General features: G+C 42.7%; 1 protein-coding gene across 1 annotated transcript in view; it reads left to right on the forward strand.

The window, feature by feature from the left end:
• The window catches only part of HDAC7 (histone deacetylase 7), a 346,438-nt gene that overhangs the window by 94,193 nt on the left and 229,115 nt on the right, over positions 1–23,130 (forward strand). Inside the window, exon 3 of the mRNA XM_083169505.1 lies at positions 16,115–16,235. The gene's annotated coding sequence lies outside the window, so the exon portion shown is untranslated. The remainder of the gene's footprint in view (positions 1–16,114; positions 16,236–23,130) is intronic.

Raw genomic sequence — 23,130 nt, forward strand, 5'->3', positions numbered from 1 at the left:
TTGTGTAGATGAGATTTTACACATTTTAAATTTGCATATGTCCATCCTACTCTTTGCTGGATCTGCCTTTCCATGAAATGGTAGAGGGGTTACACCTTGCAGTGTCACCTTGCCCTAAGTCGCACTTAGTTCTCTAAAAAAGAGGAATAAGTCATTATTATATCTGGTTATATATCTAATGACTAGTACCAGTATACGCAAAGAAATAAGGCGGAGGGGTTGGGGAGGAGGGATCACAAACATAGACTTACAATGTGGGATGGATCCAAATTGTCCAGTTATATAAGTGCACTCTGTCCCAGTCTTTGTGCATGGTCTGTATGGGGTATAGCCCAATTGGGCACCGTACCTTCTCTAAGAATGAGATTGGGCGTCCTCTGTAATGGGCATTTTTGATCAAGAACTGGGGAGCAACAATGTCATAATAGTTGTTCTAGCTTGTAGGAGTGTTGTGTTCATGTAGCTTCAGTTCCATGCTATTCCCATGGGCACAGAGAAGGGAAACCAGCTTCAGCTCTTTCCTCTATCATAGAAGTGCTGCAAGTGCCATCACTAATGATGCCCATTGCATCTTCTATATCAGGGGTGGCCAAACAGGTCCTCGAGATCTACCAACGGTCCACGTTTTCCAGGTTAACTAGCTGGTGCACAGCTGTAGTCATTACTAACAGTCACATTTTAAAACATGCTGCATTCATTCCTGCTATAGATCCACAGGTTGCCGGGAAAACATGCACCGTTGGTAGATCTTGAGGACAGCTTTGGCCACCCCTGTTCTATATATGGGCCAACACCGGCGGAGGGGCTTCCCATTTGAAGCCACAAGGATCATAGCATTAGCCCTATGGAAACAGGCATAATGCTTAATAAAAGGTAGTAAGTCAGGGTTCCCTGGCGATAATTATTATTAAAACTGTGTGTTTAAAAAGGATGATTTCCAGCTAGCAATCAATATTGGGGCAAAGGTAAGTATTTTGGGTCCATATCAACACCGATGTATATAATTACCATGTATTGTGAATGACCTTATTAGGAATGGATTTTCAAAAGTCCCGGAGATTTCCCAGTGGAGGATTCCCTAGTGTCATACAGGTGATATGATGATGAAAAAGGCAGTCCTTAAGGTACGGCAGATACCAGATGTGATGGCTGCAGGTATTGGGGATCCAGAATGGTATTGCAAAGAAACTGGTGTGGGTATAATGTCCTGTGGGATCCAAGGTCTTGTGAATAGAGATGGGTGTGAGATGGATGGCTCTCCAATAAAGTGCTAGAGCAGGATGCAGTGGCTCAACGTGTTTCAGCGTGTTCACACGCCTTCATCAGGAGCTGGAACCTTTCTTTTTTTGTGAGAATTCTCATATGTAATGTATTCTATATGAATTGTATTATACTTTTTTAATGTTGTAATAAATTTATTCAGAAAAAAACCCTAGCGCTGTATCATATCCACAATTTTTCTTGTTCTTGTATCTTTAGGGAGCCTTACACCCTCCCAATACAGCAGCTATAGCTACACTGGTGGTTCCTCTCTTTCCCTGGCGATAATATAAGCAGCTGATAAAAGGCAGTAGGCAGTATGGATGGTGTAATGCTTAGCATTACTGCCTCACAGAGCTGAGGTCATGGGTTTGATTCCCACCATGGCCCTAACTGTGCAGAGTTTGTATATTCTCCCCATGCTTGCGTGGGTTTCCTCCGGGTACTCTGGTTTCCTCCCACAATCCAAAAATATACTGGTAGGTTAATTTGCTCCTAACAAAATTAACCCTAGAATGTCTGTGTGTGCGTGTACATGTGGTAGGGAATATAGATTGTAAGCTCCTCTGGGGTAGGGACTGATATGAATGTTCAAATATTCTCTGTAAAGTGCTGCGGAATATGTGTGCGCTATATAGAAACTGATAATAAATAAATAAAAGGTGCGGTAATGTACTCCTTACTGAGCCCTATTGAATTGGCTCTTGTAACTGTAAATTTGGATCTCCATATTATTTACTGCTATTCTTGTTTCAATTTAGACATATTTGTTAATAGTGATAAGAAAGTGTGTGATATAAGTCACAGGCACCCATCTGTAGACCTGAGAGCTTATCTGTCTTCCTCTGCGAGCAGGAAATCCTAGAGATAGCTCTGAAAACAATGTTTGTCCGCAGCCCCTTTCCCTGTTGGCTGAAGCTGGAGTGTATTTTGCAGAAACACAAAGATAGCAGATAATGTTACTAGATCACATTGTAGCTTTTGGCTGAATCCCATGGCTTTACTGCCTGTTCTCTGCTCGCACTAAGAAGCTGAATGTGTCTATGAGGAGAACGTTCAGCTTTTGTCCCTCCTTGACTCTTGCCTCTTATATCTGTGGTCTGAAAATTAAGAATTATATACTTTATCTCTTTATGGACCTTATTCTGGTCCGTTTGCAGGCCCGTGTACGTTCGCACGGGACCGATGTTTTTGCATTGCGCAACTCTGAGCATGTGCATGGCACTTGGTGCGTGCGTAAACTGCAACCAAACTGGCCGCTGGATGCACGCACCCATGCTTGCTAACATAGGGCAGGAGAGGGGCGTTGGGAAGCAGGTGGTTCCATTAGCATATGGGCGTTCCCATGACAGCGCTGGGCGTCCTCATGCTAATGGAGCTGTGACGGACATGCGAGGGGCGGGCAGCTGACATCACCAGATGTCAGCTGCCCACTCACTTCTACCCGAGCGTAAATACATATGTAAAGGGGAGATTCTCTAAGCTAAAAATGCGGTAAAAACCCCGCTATCTGGATTTTTACCACATTTTGGGATGCTGTAAGCATCCCCCAACGGGTTACCGCGGCCTATGGGCTTCTACCGCAACCCTCCGCCGCCCCGCACGGACCCACAGCCGCCCCGCATCGCCCCCCCCTCTCACCTGTGTCCGGGCAGCACAGAGCTGTGCTGCCCGGACCTGTGACCTCTTCCTCCCTGCACTGATCCTCTTCCGGGTGCAGGGAGGAGGAGAGCCCGGCGCAGCAGCAGCAGTGCCGGGTAAGGAGCTGTCCTTTGCCATAATTATCGCATATGTTACTGCATATGCTATAATTATGAATGCGAAGTGCGTCGATGTGCGGCGGAGCTGGGGTGCGGATGTTAGAGCATCCCCCCTAAGGTTGCTCAGAGCCACCTTACATATGTGTACACGTTCCACATCTTTTGATGGTCGCCGACCATAGAAAGATGTGGGAGTCTCCCAGTGGCATGCGAATAGATGTTTATGTAAAACATCTATTCACATCCAGTGCGAACATATGCACCTTAGAAATGGCAGGATCTGGGCACTCGCAAGGATACATCGCAATTGCATCCAAGCGAATGAACCAGTATACCCCCTATGTTCTCTGTTACATGATGAGATCCATTTTGACGTCTGTAGCACTATTTGTGAAAAATACGCTATGACCCTGTGATCTAAAATAGTGTTTCCAGCTCATTATAAGGAATGTCCATCAAACAGGGAGCAGCCACTCTTGCATAATACTCTATGAGGCTGCAGCCCTTTTATAAAGTCTTTATTAGTGATTATGCTAAACGATCTTTTACCTTTTTTTTTTTCAGAAATGTATCAGAATGATCTCTATGTATAATAAGTTTTGGTTCCAGACAGTGGTGATGCTGCAGTGGGCATCTATTACTATAGCAAAAGTGAGTGTGGGGGGGAGGTGGTCTAGTAAATATTTGTTAATATCCCTTTCACAATGCACAAATAACCCGGGTCTGACCCAGGTTGTTGCCAGGTCGATCGTGGGCCTCTGTGCGGCATTTAGTGAAACCCGAGTCCAGCAACCCGGCATTCTGACCCGGGTTAAAAGAACGGTTTTACCCAGGTCGGACCCGGGTTGCTGGTCAGTGTAAACAGATAACCCGGGTCCCGTTTACACTATAGGGAGAAAGCAGCATCAGCTCCAAGCTCTGCCTCCTCGGCACGCCCCCCCCCCCCCCCCCCCCCCCCATGACACTCCGCGGCCCCACCCCGTGTGACGTTTTATTGCTGGGACACTGTGGGGAGCATCACCTTGCAAATGCCGGGTGGCTTCTGAGTGCAACCCTGCATTTGCGATGTGAAAGGGGTATTAGTGTTATATTTCTTTCTTTTCCAAAACAGATGTAAATTGGAATTGATTATTTAGTGCCGTTTGCTAATGAAATAAATGTAATTAATGGGAGAATAAGGTGTTTAAATATTTCTTTCTGTCAAAAATTTGAGATTTTTGATTGATCTGTTCTGGGCTGATGTGATTCTTCTTCCTTTACCAGCCTCTTACTTCCAGACGGAGAAAATTGCAGGATGTCCTTAACAGCTTCAGTCTGTACCAGGAGACTGGAGGCTGTTGTGACTTCACTGGAAGACTCACACTTTCTAGCCATATGTCACTACTTTTCTCTTGCTCTGACCTTCCTATTCCACCTCCAGGGCTTTTCTATTGTACAATCATTCTCTCAGACTTCCCTTATTTGACCCAGCAATTAGGAAACATTTTAACTCTTGTTAGAAAGCCAAGGGTGGGTCACCCACTCCATTAGGTAGTAACCATCATTATTTACAACACATGCTTCAGCCAGACAGCACCATATTGGCACAGGAACTTTAAGTGAATTGTTTTTTTAAAAATACCACAAGAAGAAAATACATGGGCTCACTCACTATGCAGACAGAAACACGGCATCTCCTATGTCAGTTCCCAAATGTCATTGCTATTCCCACTGTCGCCATGGAGACATAGCTTTTGTCGTCACTGCCTCATAGTACAATTATGGGATCATGGTTGGACTGGCCCACATGGATACAGGGGAAACCTCTGGTGGGCCCCACTGCATGTGGGCCCACCATCTCATCAAGACATCAGGTTTCAAGACTGTGCACTTGAATTCTACAATATACACTGTGTATATCTATATATATATATCTATATATATATATCTATATCTATATATATATATAGATATAGATATATATATATATATATATATATATATATATACAATTGGGGATTTGGATTCTGTATTGCGCTAGATACTAATGCAGCACCTCCAAAATTCCTCCTGTTAGTGAGGAATAACAAGAAATACAAAGAAAGGGGTGATTGGAGTGCGCAACCTAATTATCTCTATGGTCACGTATATGACATGTACCACCCAGTTTGTCCAATCAGTACTCAGAAGTCCTTTCTGAAAGTATTTTCTGTATGTCCAATATTGAGTTTGTTTGCAGTAATCATGCGATTTTCATTTTTGAAAAAACTTTTTATTTCACAAGGCAACCCGACGCGTTTCGTCTTAACGACTTCATCAGGGGTACAACCGATGTATAATTATATAAATGACAATCCATACAGTAGGTATTGCCGATTGAAGTGGAATTAAATGTATCAATATGGTATTGAAGGTATAGCCAAACTTTTATACAAAGTTGGATATTCAAAAAAATGGTGGTAGATCTATTTTGGATGTTCACAATTGGAGGGTGAGTGATCGGTCACCAGTTTAGATCAATATAGTACTGTGGGTGTGGCCCACCTTTTAACAGATAGTTGGATATTCGTTGGTTTGTGGGTGATCAATCGGTCACCAACTTGAATCAGGGACTCTTCCAAATGAATACCTCCTCCTCGCTCACTCTGGTGTATCCACTCCAATCACCCCTTTCTTTATATATATATATATATATATATATATATATATATATATATACTGTATATATAGCACAGGAGATCCGCACTCTCATCCCAAGTAGAGAGCAATTGGGGTGCACAACTAAGTTAGTCCAATTCAGGCAAATTGCTGAGGAAAGTTGGTATTACTATCACGACAATGCACCAGCTCCCTCATCCGGAATAGTTGTGGACAGGGTTTTAATTCTCAGAGACAATGGAAGCATCTGCCTCCGGGCTCCCAGTCCTAAATGGGCACCTGCATAAATAGCAGCACCTGCATGGTTCACAGCAGGAGCCAAGTGTGACCGCAGTTCTTCGAATGGAACTTTGTGCCACATAGGAGCCCTGCTAACACTTGGAATAGGGGACAAGACAACTCTTGCCTGGTACCATTCAGTCTTTTGCTGCAGCAAGCAATTAGACTAGATCGGATGCTGATTCATGTTGCAGACTGCTGAGTCTGACCCAGATACACCCACCGGTGTCAAACTTATTTCAAGGGAAGGAACACTAAATTCCTATTAGCCTCCGGGTGACTGGGCTGAACTTACGCCTCTGCAAGAACCAAATTTTGGGCCAGATGTACTGAGTGTCAAAAAGTGATAAAGTGAAGAGTGAGAAAGCACCAGCCAATCAGCTCCTAACTACCATGATACATGCTGGGTTTGAAAAATAACAGTTAGGAGCTGATTGGCTAGTTGTTTATCATGTTATCACTTTTTGAAACTTAGTAAATCTGCTCCCATATCACAATATGCATTTCATTTGCATCTATTTATAGATTAAACACCAATATACATCATTGCCTACACTTGCCCCAAACAATGTCACCAACTCTCCACTACAATACTTATCAATAATGTCCTTAATTCTGCTTAACAATACTATTCCACCCCCTCATTTCTATAATGTTCAAAGTAATCATGAAGTTCCTATGTCATCCATAATGAAATAATCAGCAATACCACCATCAGTCAGAACAAAGCTGTAGCTGTTACTCTGCAAATCAATCCGATCAGATCTCACGGCATAACGCTAATCCTTCACAGGTGATGTCACACTGACATAACTAACTTCAATGTGATGATATCTCTTTGTATACCGTTATCTATGGGCCTCCCACACAGTCAGGGCAGCCGAGAGGAATGCCGGGCCCCGGTAAAATTTGGGGGTGTGGCCTAAGTGTGGGAGGTGTGGGCACCTCCCGCACTTAGGCCACGCCCCAAAAATGTTTAGAGGAGGATGAAAGAAAACTGTAAAAACTGTAATCTCAGCAGCAGCACACACTACAGCATGTGCTGTGTTGACAGCAGGCTCAGCATGACCTCTCACGCTGTCAGTGAGACACTCATGCTGAGCCTGCTGTCAGCACAGCACATGCTGTAGAAGTGTTGCTGCTGTTGCTACCTGGGAGGGACGGAGGGGGAAGGAAGGGGTCGGACCAGGGCCCCTGCAGGGCCCCTCCAGCAAGTCTAGGCCCAGGGAAATTAGTACCCTTTCCCCCCCTCTCGGCTGCCCTGCACACAGTCCTTTCTACCACATGTGGTTTATGCAACACCGCATGTAAGCAGGCCAATCCACATCAGCTCCTGAAAACGTAATTAACCCCTCAGATGCCTCTAGTGGGCCATACCATGCAGGAGGGGTTATAGGTCCAAATGATAAACACAACATACAATGGGAATAACTATGACTTTTCGTAGCTATTCAATGTTATTCTTAGCACTTCATGCTCCCAAGAGATACAAGACTACAATGGATGGGTATTTCCTGGAGGTTCCAGTAATTCAGCCGATGGGTTCCATAAATGAAAATAGATTGCTTTACAAAATATTCACTGCCAAGAAGACTATAAAAAACCAATACTGGTATTCTAGAACATGGACTATAACCCTGTGTCTGACATGTATTTTATTGACGCGGCTTGGGGGCATATCATACACCTGCGCAGGTATATGTAACCAATATCTCTGAATTCTATTATCATGTAGTGTTCAAGATTGGTTGCTAAAACTATTCAGTGTGCCGGGGAACCCAATGTCTTGTTACTTACTAAGTATTAACCCCTCCCTTGCATGCACCTGAAAAGTTTTACTGAACTAATTTGAGCATCTACCACTATCTGTATGTATGTATTTTATTGTCAAATACTGTTTTAAAGGTTGTCATATTTCTATTGTCCTCTTAAACTCTTTATATTGTTATGACTAGATCCTAATTATTACTGTCTTGGCTTCAGATAGAGGCAGAAGTTATTATTTAATATGTAATCAGGACCTGATGTTTCTGCAGATAGTCGTTATATACATTGTCTGGTAGTAATTGCTACCTACAGTATATGAGTTAGGGGCCTATTTATTAACATTATTAATCACCTAAATGTATTAAAGGGATTTTGGTGCAATTCTCGTGAAAAGCTGTTCCGACTCCGAGCCCTTTCATTCGCATTTTTTAAGTAACCAGATTTACTAAAATAAAAGAAAAAAAAGGGCAAATTCATAGGGCTCCCTGCACTTTGGGGCTTCTGCACAGCTATTCTGCCCCAGGCAGAGAAAGCAGTGGAGGGACAGGGCCAGTGTGATCAGCTGTGTGGTTCCAGTGGACACACAAGCTGATTGCTGCTTCAATGACCCCAGTGCAAACTGGCAGCACACTGAACGACACTGGTGGTCACAGCAGCACGGAGCCCTCGTCACCAACAGCGTTGCAGGAGCCCCGATCAGTGAAAGATGGTTGGAAAGTATTACCAGCATTGGAGGCGTTGAGGTGGGGGGTCACCGCTATGGACAGAGGGTACCGGTGGCGGTGATACCTGCACTATGTGCTTGGTGATGGTGCATGCTAGCTCATGGTCACGAAAAATACCCTGATTTGGCTGTGGAGACCCATTGCAGTGACAGAACTTTATTGCAGCGCTGTCTGCATTATCGCATTGCGAAATTGACTGATATTATCACAGCACATTCCCATATAAGGATGTGGATGGCAATAAATTGGCCCCTTAGTGCTTGACTCAGCAAGCAAAGTACTAACATTTCTGTGTCATGTATGTGTACCCGCTATTTAGCAAAAGAGTTTTCTGCTTCTCAGGTAGCAGGAAAACATAAAAAAAAATTCAGGTGACTAAGCAACAGGGGGAAGGCATGGAGGTGAAAGTTGGCAGATTGGCATACCTACTCAGAATTGTGATATGAAGACACCCAGATGTCTTTCTGTGTGTTCTGTTCCTACAGTATGTCCCCCTTCTTTGTTCTGTCCCTGTGTCACCCCCCTTCTTTGTTCTGTCCACGTGTCGCCCCCATCTTTGTTCTGTACCTGTGTCATCCCCCTTTCTTTGTTCTATACCTGTGCACCACTATTATGTGTTCTGTCCTTTTGTCAGTCCCCTCCCCCCTTCCCAGCCATTGTGTCACCCCATATGTCTTCTGTAACTGTGTGACACCCCCTCTGTGCTCAGTCACTGTGTGACACTCCCTCTGTGTTTTGTCCCAAATGTTTTCACCCTCTGTGTTCTGTCCCAGCCATTGTGTCATCCCCCTCTTCTGTCACTGTGTGACCCCCCCCTCTTTGTTTGGTCCCATCTGTGTTCTGTTCCAAATGTTGCCCCAGTCTGTGTTCTGTCAATGTGCCACCCCATCCCTCTGTGTTCTGTCCCAGCCAGTGTGTCACCCCCTCTTTGTTCTGTCCCAAATGTCACCCCCTTGTGTGATCCCCCCCCCCCCCCAATGATCTATCACTTATGGTGTGTGCTGTATTTTGCAATTGGCATTACAGTGTGTGGGATAATGTGTAAGGGGTATTACAGTTTATGGCATAATGTGTAAAGGGCATTACCAGAAGGAGAAAACTACAAAAAAGGGCTATGAGTCAGGCATTTGTTTTCCTGTGGTCAATGTCCCAGAATGCAGGTGATGGTACTTGTGTATTAGCAGGGCACCCGGCTATGGTACGCTGACAACGTACCTTAGGCTACGTTGTCAGCATAGCGTAGCCGGGCGCCCTGCTAATACACAAGTAGCCGGGCACCCTGCTAATATGTGGCTTTATACTTTGCGGTTGGTGTCTGGCGGGGCACTGAAGGGCGGGCGGCGGGGCTTGAGCAGAGTGTGGGTGGAGGGGGGAGATACCGCCAGCACCCGGCGGACACCAGCACCCGGCGGGGTGGAGACGCGTCCTGGGCTAAGGCGCCAGCAATGTACGTAATTCAGCATACTGCCGCTGGGGGAGAATCACATGCTTTCCCTGCTCCTCCAGCGGCACTACGCTAATTGCATACATTGCTGCCGCCGGGGAGTGTCATGGAGGAGGCAAGTGCCGGAGGACTCAGAGGGGAATGCTGGCGCTGGGGACACCGTTAACTAGGAGTGACTTTGAGGAGGCGAGTGCTGGAGGAGGGGAACGCTGGCGCCAGGGACATCGTTGAGGGTAAGTATAATGCACTACACACACACAACACACATTTCACCCACTTACACAATCATATCCCCACTATCCACGTCATACCCCCAGTCTCCACGTCATACCCCCCAGTGTCCAGTGTCCCAGTGCATATCTGCACTTAACGCTAGTTAACTAGGGGGAATAATGTGTGCTAGGGACAATGTTACGCGAAAGGGCTGCCCCTTGCAATCCCCCCAGCAGACCAGCCTCATAGGCATACATCACCCATTAACCGCCCTGGACACTTCACCTGCCCAGGGCTAGCGCTGTCCTATCCCCACTGCAGGGAAAACACTAGCCCTGCTGCTGGCTCTGTGCTGCACTCAAGATCTCATGATAATAGCGAGATCTCGTGCATGCCCAGTGAGCTGGCACTGTCCCCGGGGGGGAGGGGGGGGGACTTTCCATTCCCTAGTTAATGAGGCAAAGCAGGAAGTATTGATAGTTTAGATTAGATTGGATTCAACTTTATTGTCATCACCCTAAAATTAGGGTAACAAAATTCACGTTTTGCATCCATCCAAAATACAGTAAACAGCAATAAAACCTGAATGTTCCAAAATACAGTTAACAACAATACAACCTAGATCCCATTAACCCTCCCCCCTTGACCCAAAGTAGTATTTAATTCTAAAATAGCCCTCATACTATTAGTCCTACTCCTCATACAACTAAAAAGTCTACCTGAAGGTAGTAACACAAACAATCCATTGGCCGGATGAGTACTATCCTTTATGATATTGTGCTCCCTACGCAAACAAGTTCACAATATGAAACATGGTAGTGACAGAGGGGCAGATTTATTAAGCTCAGTGAAGTGATAAACTGTCTGGTTTTTATCACTGGCCAATCAGCTCCTACCTGTGAAGTTACAGGCTTGGTTTGAAAAATGACAGGTAGGAGCTGATTGGCCGGTGATAAAATCCAGACACTTTATCACTTCACCGAGCTTAATAAATCTACCCCAGAGAGTGGAAGAGGGTCACTGGCAGAGGTAGGAGGAGGGAGAGTGTGACAGAGAAAACAGTGGGAGGCAGGAAGAGCGTGACAGGGGAAGCAGTGGGCCCCTTAGTCCTCAGGGGCCCCGGTGTACTGCACCTGCTGCACCCATTGTAGCTCCACCCTTGGATATGCGGTACTTACTCTATCATACTCGCGGGGCACATATGTTTCTGTAGCTGTGGTACCTTCCTCTACAATAAGAAAATAAAACAAGCACAAAACACATTTTGATTGATGAGGTGCTGAGTTGGCTGTTACACAATGCTAAAGAGCATAATGTAATGTACACTGCTTCTAAAAACTATGCACCTTTAAAACCTGCAGTGTCATAATGAGTGGCTTACCATGGGATTTCTCCTTGTGTCATCTGATACTGGGACTAAAATGCTGTAGCCACCAATAAATGTGAGGAATTCAGAAAATGCTGCTGAAGAGTAGTTAGAACAGTGTGGTTAATATGCCATGGCTGCTTTGTGTTCCCATACCGGCCCAGCACATATGGAGCTAATACTCCACTAATTCATTCATTATACTGCACTGTTGTAATATTTTTATTTCATGCATATTGTACAGTTATGTTTCAATTCTCTTTCTGCCTCACTTTCATGCCGTGTGAATGCGCACTTACACCATCAGCCCTAATGTCATTCATTTGCAAGGAAAACAGAATACAGTTTTAATGTTTATGGTCAACTTTGTTATCCCAATACTGGTTATCCCAATACTGTCATGAGGATGGGTCTATATGTGTGTGGGGGGCTGGGGTGTAGCCCCATTGTTATTCTGGCCCTGATAAAAACTACTATTATTTTGCCCAGTTGTAAGTAGCAAGTAATATATTTATGAACTACAATACCCAGCATAATTTGTATTGCCCACTGTGACTACACCTTGTTTACAAGATTGTATCTATCTATCTATCTATCTATCTATCTATCTATCTATCTACCCATCAGCCATGACATTAAAACCACTGACAGGTAAACTAAATAATGTTGATTATGTCACAATGGCACCTGTCAAATGGTAGGATCTATTAGGCAGTAATTGATCCATCTTTTCTTATCGTTGATGTGTTGGAAGCAGGAAAGATTGGCAAGTGTAAGATGCAGATCGACCTTGGCAAGGACCAAATTGCGTTGGCTAGAAAATTGGGTCAGGGTATCTTCAAAATGGCAGCTCTGGCATGGTGTTCTCCATGTGAAGTGGATAGTACCTAGAAAAGGTGGTTGGGGTCTTGCTGTGAGGTGGGGAGGGGGTATGTTTAGGCAGTGGGGATGGAGGATTAGATTTAGGCACCACTGGGGAAGGTTAGGGTCAGGCTGCCGCCGGGGGGGGGGGGTCAGTTAGGTTTAGGCTATGGGAAGTGGTGGGGCATTGGGAGAGTAACCCATTCCTCCCTTTAAGATGCAGCCGGCAGTATCTTTACCACCTACAGTAGCTATGATCCTTATGTATCCCATGAAAGCACACTGTACATCACAGTTGTCTGCTTATGGGGCTGTGTAGAGGGCCTATGCTGTCCCATGTTCTCCACCGAAAGTGCCTACAGTGGACATGTGAATGCCAGAAATGGACCATGGTGCAATGAAAGAAGGTGGCTTAATCTGATTAATCACATTTTCGTTTATATCATTTTACTTCTCTTGACTCTAATGATCTGTGATACAGGAAAAACAACATAAACTATATATTGCTCACAAAAAATATTTAAAATATACATCTGTGCATGATCCATTATTGAAATCTTTATTTATCTGTTTCACTCCAGTGCCGCATCCTTCTATCGTGTGTGCAAATTGTGGATGAAGGCACCCGACAAGTACCTACAATCCACAGGTGTGCCCGGCACTTGACAAAGTATATATTATATGGCTGCACTCCAATGGCTGCACTCAGACATTGGACGCATGAGATCTATACTGCTGATTCTCATCTACAAACATATCCTACACCTACGTTTTCATCTTTTAAACCCGTTGTTTGTTACCGTTAAAAAAGTGAAGACAAATAATCTCTTTACTATTCCTAAACCTCAAAATCGATGGTTCGGAAACTATTCCCCTGATGAAGTCATTTCATGATGAAACGCGTTGGGTCCATTCCATCTTGAAAGAATCGATTTATTGAATTCATGTCTGATATCTTTGTCTTTTGAAATTTTTAATACAATTTTTAATTGTTTACACACTGTGTTAAACTTCACATGACGGTGGCGGCTATCATCTAGCGCACTCTTTATCTCTATCTATCTATCCCCTTTTTCCTCCACTAACAGGGAGGAATTATAGAGTGCAGCAATTTTGTACAGCGCAAACAAAAGTCTATTCTGTCTTACATATATATATATATATATATATATATATATATATATATATATATATATATATATATATATGGCAAACAGTTCAAGAACAGACGCACTCACCGGTCTTCTTTTTCTCTGCACTTTTAATCAACGTGAATAATTCAGCAAAACATGACAGTGGGTATGGTCAACGTTTCGGTCCCTCCAAGACCTTTGTCAAGACCCCTTCTCCTGTCTCCATCAGCGTGATGGAGACAGGAGAAGGGGTCTTGACAAAGGTCTTGGAGGGACCGAAACGTTGACCATACCCACTGTCATGTTTTGCTGAATTATTCACGTTGATTAAAAGTGCAGAGAAAAAGAAGACCGGTGAGTGCGTCTGTTCTTGAACTGTTTGCCATATTACATGGAGCACCTATTGGATTAGGGCTTCTGGACTGACACCCCGGCTGGTGTGCTTAAAAGTGGAGAGTGCTATCCAAAACGGATGGATATATATATATATATATATATATATATATATATATATATATATATATATATATACTGACAGGAAAAAAGACTAGCACTCCAGGGTCTTTTCAACAAGTGTATTCAAAAGAACATGGAAAACCACCAACGTTTCGTGGCTGCGCCCCTTTGTCAAGGTGTAGGTGTTCTTACCTTTGTCAAGGTGTAGGTTGTTGAAAAGACCCTGGAGTGCTAGTCTTTTTTTCCTGCCAGTATCTCACACCAGGACGGGCACCCAGGGCAGCTAACCATTTGGAGCGAGTGGCGGGCCGCAGCACGATATATATATATATATATATATATATATATATATATACACACATATATATATATATAGTGTAGTAGGTCCTGAGTATAGAGAAATCTCAACATAAAATAACAGAAATTAAATTTGCACACACGAATCTGGAGCATGTTCTGCTCATAAAGGTATATTTTTGGTTCGCTTTTGCTGGTATCGGATGTAAATGACATTATGCCGGGAGGGGAGTGTGGGGACGTCTACTAATAAAGGTGGTGTACCATACTCACACACATGTGGAACAGTATCCTCTCATAAAAGTTTCTTTTATGAGTCTTTTTGCTCCAATCTATCCAACAAAATCACCTAATCGTGCTGTAGAAAAAAAGTGGGTGTACCCTATTTATAGCCCCAGTCGCTGTGTCACTCCCATAAATGTATCTTTCTTGCCTCCGGAACCTGGGATTCTGTGGTTCCCCTGTAGTGTTCTTGACACTCCTCCCGTTATTGTGGAGAATGAATAGAAATAAAGGGAAATTCAAATACTAAAATATTCCTAATTTATTGGTATATATAAAAAATCCCACCATGGGACAATAGCTGTGTGGATCCCCTGTGTGTCAGAAAAAAAGGAAAAAAAGGAACATTACTGGATGAGGTTTAAGGTCCAGACTTAACCCTGGTAGTGTCCCTCTGTTTTTATAGAGCTGGGATCCCCAACAGGATGTCCACTTTCCCCACCAACGCGTTTCATCTAAAAGTCTTCCTCAGGCAATGAGGAGGAAGTGCTAGATTGACTCTATATGCCTGTTGGTAGTCCCACAATTGGGGGGCGCTACTGCTAACACCTGGGGAATAAAACCGTTGGAGTGACAGATTTTTTTTATATTTAATATGGTTTATACTATATGGTTTTGTTTTTTTCTGTATGTACAATATGTTTGGTGACATATTGTTAGCATATTCCGTATTGCTGCTCCTATGGCATGCAAAATTAGGCCCAGCACTTTTTTTGGTATACTAATGATCTGTGAGTTGGGTAAACCCATTTTGATGTATTTATGATTACAGCGGCTATAAGGAAGTAGAGTATCTCTATCTGTAATTTTGGTATAAACTAATTAAAAACAGGGTTTTGGCCATTCCCCAACATAAGACCCTTAAAAGAAAGAAAAAGTTCTCTAATAAGATCTTTTGGCCCAATAGGTTCAATACAGCCAGGAATATTGCAAGAACATCCATTAAGAACTACTGGCCTATTGTCTCGTCAGATAGAGCTTTACCTGGCCTAGTAAGTAAAAAACTGGTTACCAGTTATTCTCGTGGTCGCAATATACGGGACTTTTTAGTCCATAATGACATTACACACTCTGACAAATTTATAAGCAGTTCTTTTTTGGGTTCTACAAAATGGAGTTGTGTAAAATGCGCCGGCTGTGTTACGTGTGGATACATGTGGACCGGCGATACCATTAAACACCCTTATAACATCAAGTCATATAAAATCAATTATAGAGTTACCTGTACTACCAAGTTTGTAGTTTATGCACTAGTCTGTATAGGGAAGACAGACTGTCAGTTTAGAGTTAGAATGGCCCAGCATAGGCAAGCCATCAGGGCATCGGTCCTTAAGGGTACGAGCGAACAGTCCAATGCCAGTCACTATGCAACTATGGGTCATTCGCCAACCGCTTTAAACACAAAATTATCAATCATGTACTGCCTCTAGAGAGAGGTGGCAACAGATCAAAACTGCGTATCCAAAAAGAATGCAGATGGATATATAGATTGGACTCTATGAGCCCTCGGGGACTCAACGACTCATTAGGTCTCAATTGTTTTCTTTAAGATTTTTTTGATTGTAACATAATTTGTTCTTGTTATTTATTATATGAGTATTCTATAATATTGTTATTCTTGTCTTATTTGACAGTTCATTCATTTGTCATCGGTGACGGGAACACATTGGGTGACGTCATAAGAGAGGGCCGCTGTGGGTTTGCTGCTGCGTGGCTCACATGGACGCTGTGGTGAAGGGTAGATGCACATAAATGGTGAGTCTTATGTTTTACTTGTTATTGCCATGACAAATTTTCGGACCACACATTGAAATGTTGGCCCACATATTGGCATGTGTCTGCGTCTTTATTTCTGAATGCCGCCATCTACAAATAGCTATTTAGGAGCCCTACAGGGACCATGGATGGTCTCTTTGCACGGAAGGCAACAGGGTCAGTTCAGTTCTTATAGTGAGTGCTAGAGCCCATTGTTCTCTCTCTCTCTCTTTATATATATAGCACAGTTTTTACTATCTGGAAATGAGATCCACTACCCACCCACCCACCCACCCACACACACACACACACACACACACACACACACCTTGATGCTAACCATTACAATGACCGTGCATATTTATAACAGCAATTATTAATATAACACAAATAAAAATATAAAAATTGTGCACCATTATCTATGATTGTATTCATTTTTATTGTGTTCCTTTGCATGTGAGGATTTTATGACAAATGACAGCAGGTAATAAACTAATGTCATGCTGGAGCGTGTATTTGCAATTAAAATGGTATATAGACATAATTCTAACTGAGAATAAAATAGGTGCATGTGAAGGTCAGAACTGTAGGCAATAACAATATTTGTTATGTTAATTTCATTTACCTTCTCCTGAGCCTGCTACGGTAACTTTAATTGTTTTTTCTATTAGAGTAATATTGTATGACATACAGAGTGTCATTTCTGTTCCTTTGAATTTCTGTCTCCCATAAATCCACAAGACAGGCCTCTTTCTCCCTTCATCTTCGCACAGCATTGTTCCTCACTATCGGCTAGGAAATAGACTTGTCTCCGCATTATTCTAGAAAACACAAATGTGGTGCACAGATGTGACCACATAACTGCCCATGAAAAATGTTACACATGACACACAAATCCCACATAGCAACACGTTTAACGGCTCCATCTGGTGGGCCAACGGAGTCTAATGACTTCCAACCCGGCACAGCGGAGTTCAGTGAGCAGTGTTTGGGAGAAAACACAGGAATTTACAGCAGTTTTACACACAGATCAAATTATTTATTTCCCATCTGTTTAGCATCATCTGAGATAAGGAACAATAGTCAGGGCCCACAATGGACTTTAAAAAAAAAAAATTATGGAAAATTTGGTAATCAGTTACAATTAGAAGTAGGCTTAGCAATTTGCAGTTAGTATGAAGTGGACCTTTTCCAGTCCAGTACCTGGCCTGGAGTTGTGTGAAAATCACTATTTGGCGCCTATGCACCTGCTGCAGCATGCATGCATGAAGGCTTAAACTCATAGTTGCCGACTTCTATGCTTCCCTTTCCGGGAGAGGGCAGTCAGCTCACTGAAGCAGGGGGCGGGGCCATTGAGGGGAAAGGGCGGTTTTGGGGGCGGAGCCACAGACAGGCTGCTCTATTGGGGGTGTGTCTAGAGCAAACGCATCATTTTAGCCCCGCCCCCGTAGCACAATGCCAGTATATCAGGCATTGCACTGCGGGGGGAGGGGCTAAAATGATGCGGACCCCCCCCCCCGCCGGGCGGGGTTCGCGGGTGATGGATGGAAATGCGGAAGGGTTGCCCTCCTTTCCGTGGGGCCGGGATGGGAACCCTCACGCCCATTCTGGGAGGGAAGGCAATCCTGCTTTAAATAGCAGCCCTGTATATGCCTTTGCAGCTAGGCTGCGCAGACATGGTGCTACTATAGATATGCGAATCCATTGCATTTCTGCAATGCGATTGCAATTATTTTGCAGGGAGGGACTCTGCATTCTGGCCAGCTTTGGTCTGTGCTGCGTGGCCCCCAACATTCAAGAAACAGCTGTTGCCGTTTAGCAAAACTGCAGCTAACACTGGCCTAATTAGCAAATTAGCAAAGCCAAAAACCGCACAAGTGGGCAAGCAATGTTGCACTGCAGGTGGCTCTGATGTAACATTTGCAGGGAGAGTTAGATTTGGGTGCAGTGTGTTCAGACTAGGGATGAGTGGGTCCAGTTCTTAGTGGGCCATTGATGTGAGGTTTATATTTGTACACCTTTCACGCCACTCCCATGCAAATCTAGGAAAATATATAGCTTAGGTAGTTGAGTTCAAAGACCAAAAAGCAGGAGCAGGCTATATTGGGACATTATTTAATTTTAATAAAAAAAACTACCCTCCAAACTGGTGATACTGTAGCTTTAAACTACAGTGCATATGTATTAGGCATTTTGTCCATAGTATTCTGTATATTATTATTATTATTATTATTATTATTATTATTATCATTATTATTATTATTATCCTTTATTTATATGGCGCCACAAGGGGTCTGTGGCACCCAATTACAGAGTACATAATCAAATATGCAGAACAGTGACTTACAGTTAAATACAATAGAGGACAAGCACAGGGTACATAACCATAGCAGCATCAGCAGAGGACACTTGAATAAGTAACGGGGTGGCAGTAAACCACAGGATTTGTTGCCATCAAAGATAGATTAAGATAGAGAAGGAAAAGCACATGAGGAAAGAGGGTGCTGCTCATGAGAGCTTACATTCTAAAGAGGAGGGGTGACACAGATGGGGTAGACAGTAAGCATGGAACAGAGGGTTAAGGTGAGATTTGGCTGGGTTTAATGAAGAAGTTTGAAGTTACGTAGTGAGGTGGAGAGTCTGATAGGGAGGTTCCAGAGAAAGCGAGCAGCACAGGAAAAGTCTTGGAGGTAGGAGTTAGAGGACGTAAGCAGTAGGCCGGAGAAGTGGAGTGCATAAGTGGAGGAGAAAAGGAGTATAAAAGGTGATTATGTCAGAGATGTAAATGAGAGAGGAGTGGGTGAGGTCTTTGTAAGTGAGTGTGAGAAGCATACATTGGATTCTGAAAGGGAAGGGAAGCCCGTGAAGGGAGTTGGATAAAGTGTATCTTGTGAGGAAGATGAGCCAAGCTGCAGCATTGATAGATTGGAGTTGAGAGAGACATTTGTCAAGGATTCCACATAGGAGGTGATTATAGTAGTCAAGTCTGGAGATGCTCAAAGTGGATGAGGGTCTTGGTGGTATCCTGGGTGAGAGGGTCTGATTCTGGAAATATTTTTGAGATTAACAGGACTGTCCTGCTGTAATCGGGACAGTTCGGAGTTATAATCAATACATAAAGAGATTGTTGGAGGTGAGATTGTGTTGGAAGGTGGGAAAATTATCAGCTCAGTCTTAGACATTTTGGGGTTTATTAACTAAGATGTGAGTTCTATTGAAGATGGGATGTTGACCATACAGTAGCAACCAATTAGAATCTACTTCTTACCTATTTAGCACTCTCCCGCTCTAGAAGATAATAGAATCTGATCATTGGCAATAGCAACATACAATCTTCAATAGAACTTCCATGTTACTAAACAAACCCTGTTAAGTTGAGACAGTTGGAAATATGAGTAAGGAGAACAGGAGATAAGTCAGGGGGGAAATATAAGATTTTAACTCTAATAATAGAATACTAAAAAGAAAACAATTCAGTAAACAACCCAAAAGCAGAGATTTCTGAAATAGCTCAAATACAGCATCATCCTCACAGAGGAAGGGATGTTCCCCAGGATCAGGTAAGACATATGTACTTATATGATTCATTTATGTAATTCTTCAGTTTTGTTCTGAGGAATGCAGTGTAGGACATAGTGGTTTATGCTATGCTGAGGACGTGTTTCTAGGAAATTGTACTTTTCCAGGAGAAACTGAGAGAATTCTTTTATACTGTACCCATTAATCTCTCTCTCATCCTCCTACCTTATCTCATCATCTACATCTGTTCTCCTCAGACCTACTGCAGATCTCAAGGTGGTTCTAATGGGCCAACTTGTGTCATCTCAATTTATGTTGTTAGAGATCACACCTTCCCCCGCACAGAGGAGGATAAACTTCACTACACAACTAACTCAGCACTACACCACTAACTCAGCACTACACCACTAACTCAGAACTACATCACTAATTCAGCACAGTTGTTTCACCCTGTCTAGCCAACTGCTCAAGCTGGAGAAGGCACTATAGAGCATTGGTTAGTTCTGGGCCTGGAGATAAGGACATATACTGTATGGCAGTTTACAAAGAATTGCATCATTCGGGAATTTAATGGTAATTGAAAAAATATATATATATAAATATCTATATATATATAAAAATATAGGGAGAGATATATATTCCAATAAAAGATACAAATTTTACATAAACATTTAGATAGACATGTCGAGCAGAATTATAGTATGCAAAGAAATATTTTTAGTAGTGTGCCATTTGTGTGACATCATAGCTAAAAGCCTTATTATTTTGGTTTATTACACATAATAGCATGTTCAGTTGTACTTACATAAATGATCGCATAGTCTTAGGTAAAAATAATTAAATAACAGGAAGGACAAGGTTCAAAAGATGACTTCATGGGGTTTTTTTTGCTTCTTACATTTCTGACCATTTCCTTTAAAGAAAAGTCAACATTTTTCATCCCATATCTTGCTTCTTTATCTGTCAGTGGTTCAATATCCCTTGTACTCCTTCCCCCTCCCACCAATGTCTTGGTGTTTTCCCACTACAGTACATTATGGCTGCCTAAAGGCAGTGCTGTTTGTTTTCGGATGGCAGGCGCGACACATAAGTACTTCCTGTGCAAGCAGGAAGCAGCCGTTTCCCGTCAATTTCCTGTTGCCATGGCAACCAGACCTCAGAAGAAGGAAACTTTGATCCTGCTCATTTGGTTGGTCTTCTAAGGAAAGGTCTTTGGAATCCATTAAGAATTTTCTATTTTGTAGGTGTTCTTGTGGTTTCATGACTATACAGTGTGTATAGTATAGATATACTGTAAGAATAGGACTGAGGCAACCAAAACAAAATGTATAATTACTGAAAGTATATTTCACATATGACAGAATATCTACTCTATCTATTTCTATCTACCTATCTCTTATATACTATAAAATAAAAGACTAATGCTGCTCCTTGCCAATATGGGGGGAATTTAAGAGATGCTCCATTCAGATACACACAGCCATCATCGCTGACATTACTGTTATGTTGTTTCACTATTTGCCAATATATAATTTCACTTTATACAATATTATAGTCAATGCAAAATTTCATTTTGGATCTATTCCCCATGATATTCATCATGTTTATGTTAGTACTTATTTATTATTTATTTATTAACAGTTTCTATATAGGGCATACATATTCCACAGCGCTTTACTTTCACATCAGTCCCTGCTCCAGTGGAGCTTACAATCTATGTTCCCTATCACATGTACACACACATACATTCTAGGGTTATTGTTTCGAGCCAATTAACCTACCAGTATATTTTTGTATTTTAAGAGGAAATCGGAGTACCCGGGGGAAACCCACGCAAACCCACATTGTTGTACACTATAGCATATTTCTTAATAAATACTTTTCTGACAATTGCATTATGCTAACACATCCCTTCCTCATTGAAGATGCTTGCTGATTATTTGGTCTATAACTTGGAACTATTTGATAGGAGATGTACATATTATTGAGTTAATGAAACATTCACTCATTTATTTAAAATTCACATCCATCATTATTAGAGGTTTGGAACATATCGTTATTGGTGTTTATGCTGTCTGAGGAGTCAATCCTATTGTCCACAATGATCTTGCAGGTCCAAGTTATTGCGGCTACACTTTAAAGCTGCCCAGATTTTCATAAAAGTGCTCGCTGCTCCATAGGGTCCGAATACTTTTCTGCAAAGTCCGGTAGATTTCAGCCGGTGAAGGGTGGGAGTTTGGATGCCGTTGTTGGCGTTAAAATGCAATGGCACATCGCATCCTACGCTTATGATAAGATAGGGTTCATAAACAATGGCTGTAGCCATTGAAATATATTGGGTGGAATTCAATTTTTGATATCATGCCAAAACTCCTGTCTACAATTACATGAGATCATAGGGCGATATTCGCACAATTCAACTCACCACCCCCGGAGACAGCAAGCTGAAATGCTGGTGAAAAAAAAATTGCATACCGCCCATTGCTTGTTACATTTTAGACAAATATGTGTATGTTATTAACACTTATCAATAATTTATTTTTTTCACTGGTGTACTGCACCCTGCACCTAGATTTAGCAATAGGGTAGGGACACCCAATACTCAGAGAAGCCTTGTTGGGTTGATTCAGCATCTACCAGTATGCAAATCTGTGTATGTTATCCTACATGTTACCAAAGTGGTAAAAATATTATCAGAAATTGTCGGCATCATATTAAACTATTTGGTGAGGGAAATAAAGTACCAACCATTCATCTCCTCTAATGTTTCAAACACAGCCTATAACATGATAATTTCATAATCTCTCTGCAAGCTTTGATACAGATACGCTCCTATGTACTTTCCATAAAATTCCATTGCACTTTAAGGCTGGGTACATACTACAGCGATGTCAGGAGGATCTGCCATTTTGTATCAACAAATCTTCTACATTGTGTAGCATGACCACCCAATTTGCTCGTTTCCGCGGGCGCTAGGGACGTCTTCTGTTTAGCCCTGCAGTTGAGCCTACAGAAGATATTGCTAGCGACCCCCTGCACTGTGCTGTCAATAAAGGATGGAACAATGGGCCTGATTCAGACCATCCTTACTGGGCTATGAGTGTTTCCATCTCAATGGCCAGGGAATGCCGGTGTTTTCATGCCCCCAAACACCCGCAAGGTGCCAATCACCCTTTGAGCAGTGAGCAAAGGCTAGCCTTAGTTCGAAGAATTTGGGCGGACGGCTCACGCATATGCGTGGCCGTATGATAATCGCTCAGCTGCGAATTTGCCACCCAGTGAGCGGGTTTGAGTGACCCCCAATATGTAATTCCGTCCTTCATGTGTGTATGGTCAATCTTTGCTAAATGAAAATTGTGTTTCATTTGATATAAAG

Source organism: Crinia signifera, chromosome 2 (genome assembly GCF_055691185.1).
Source record: "Crinia signifera chromosome 2, ASM5569118v1, whole genome shotgun sequence".
Lineage (NCBI taxonomy): Eukaryota > Metazoa > Chordata > Amphibia > Anura > Myobatrachidae > Crinia > Crinia signifera.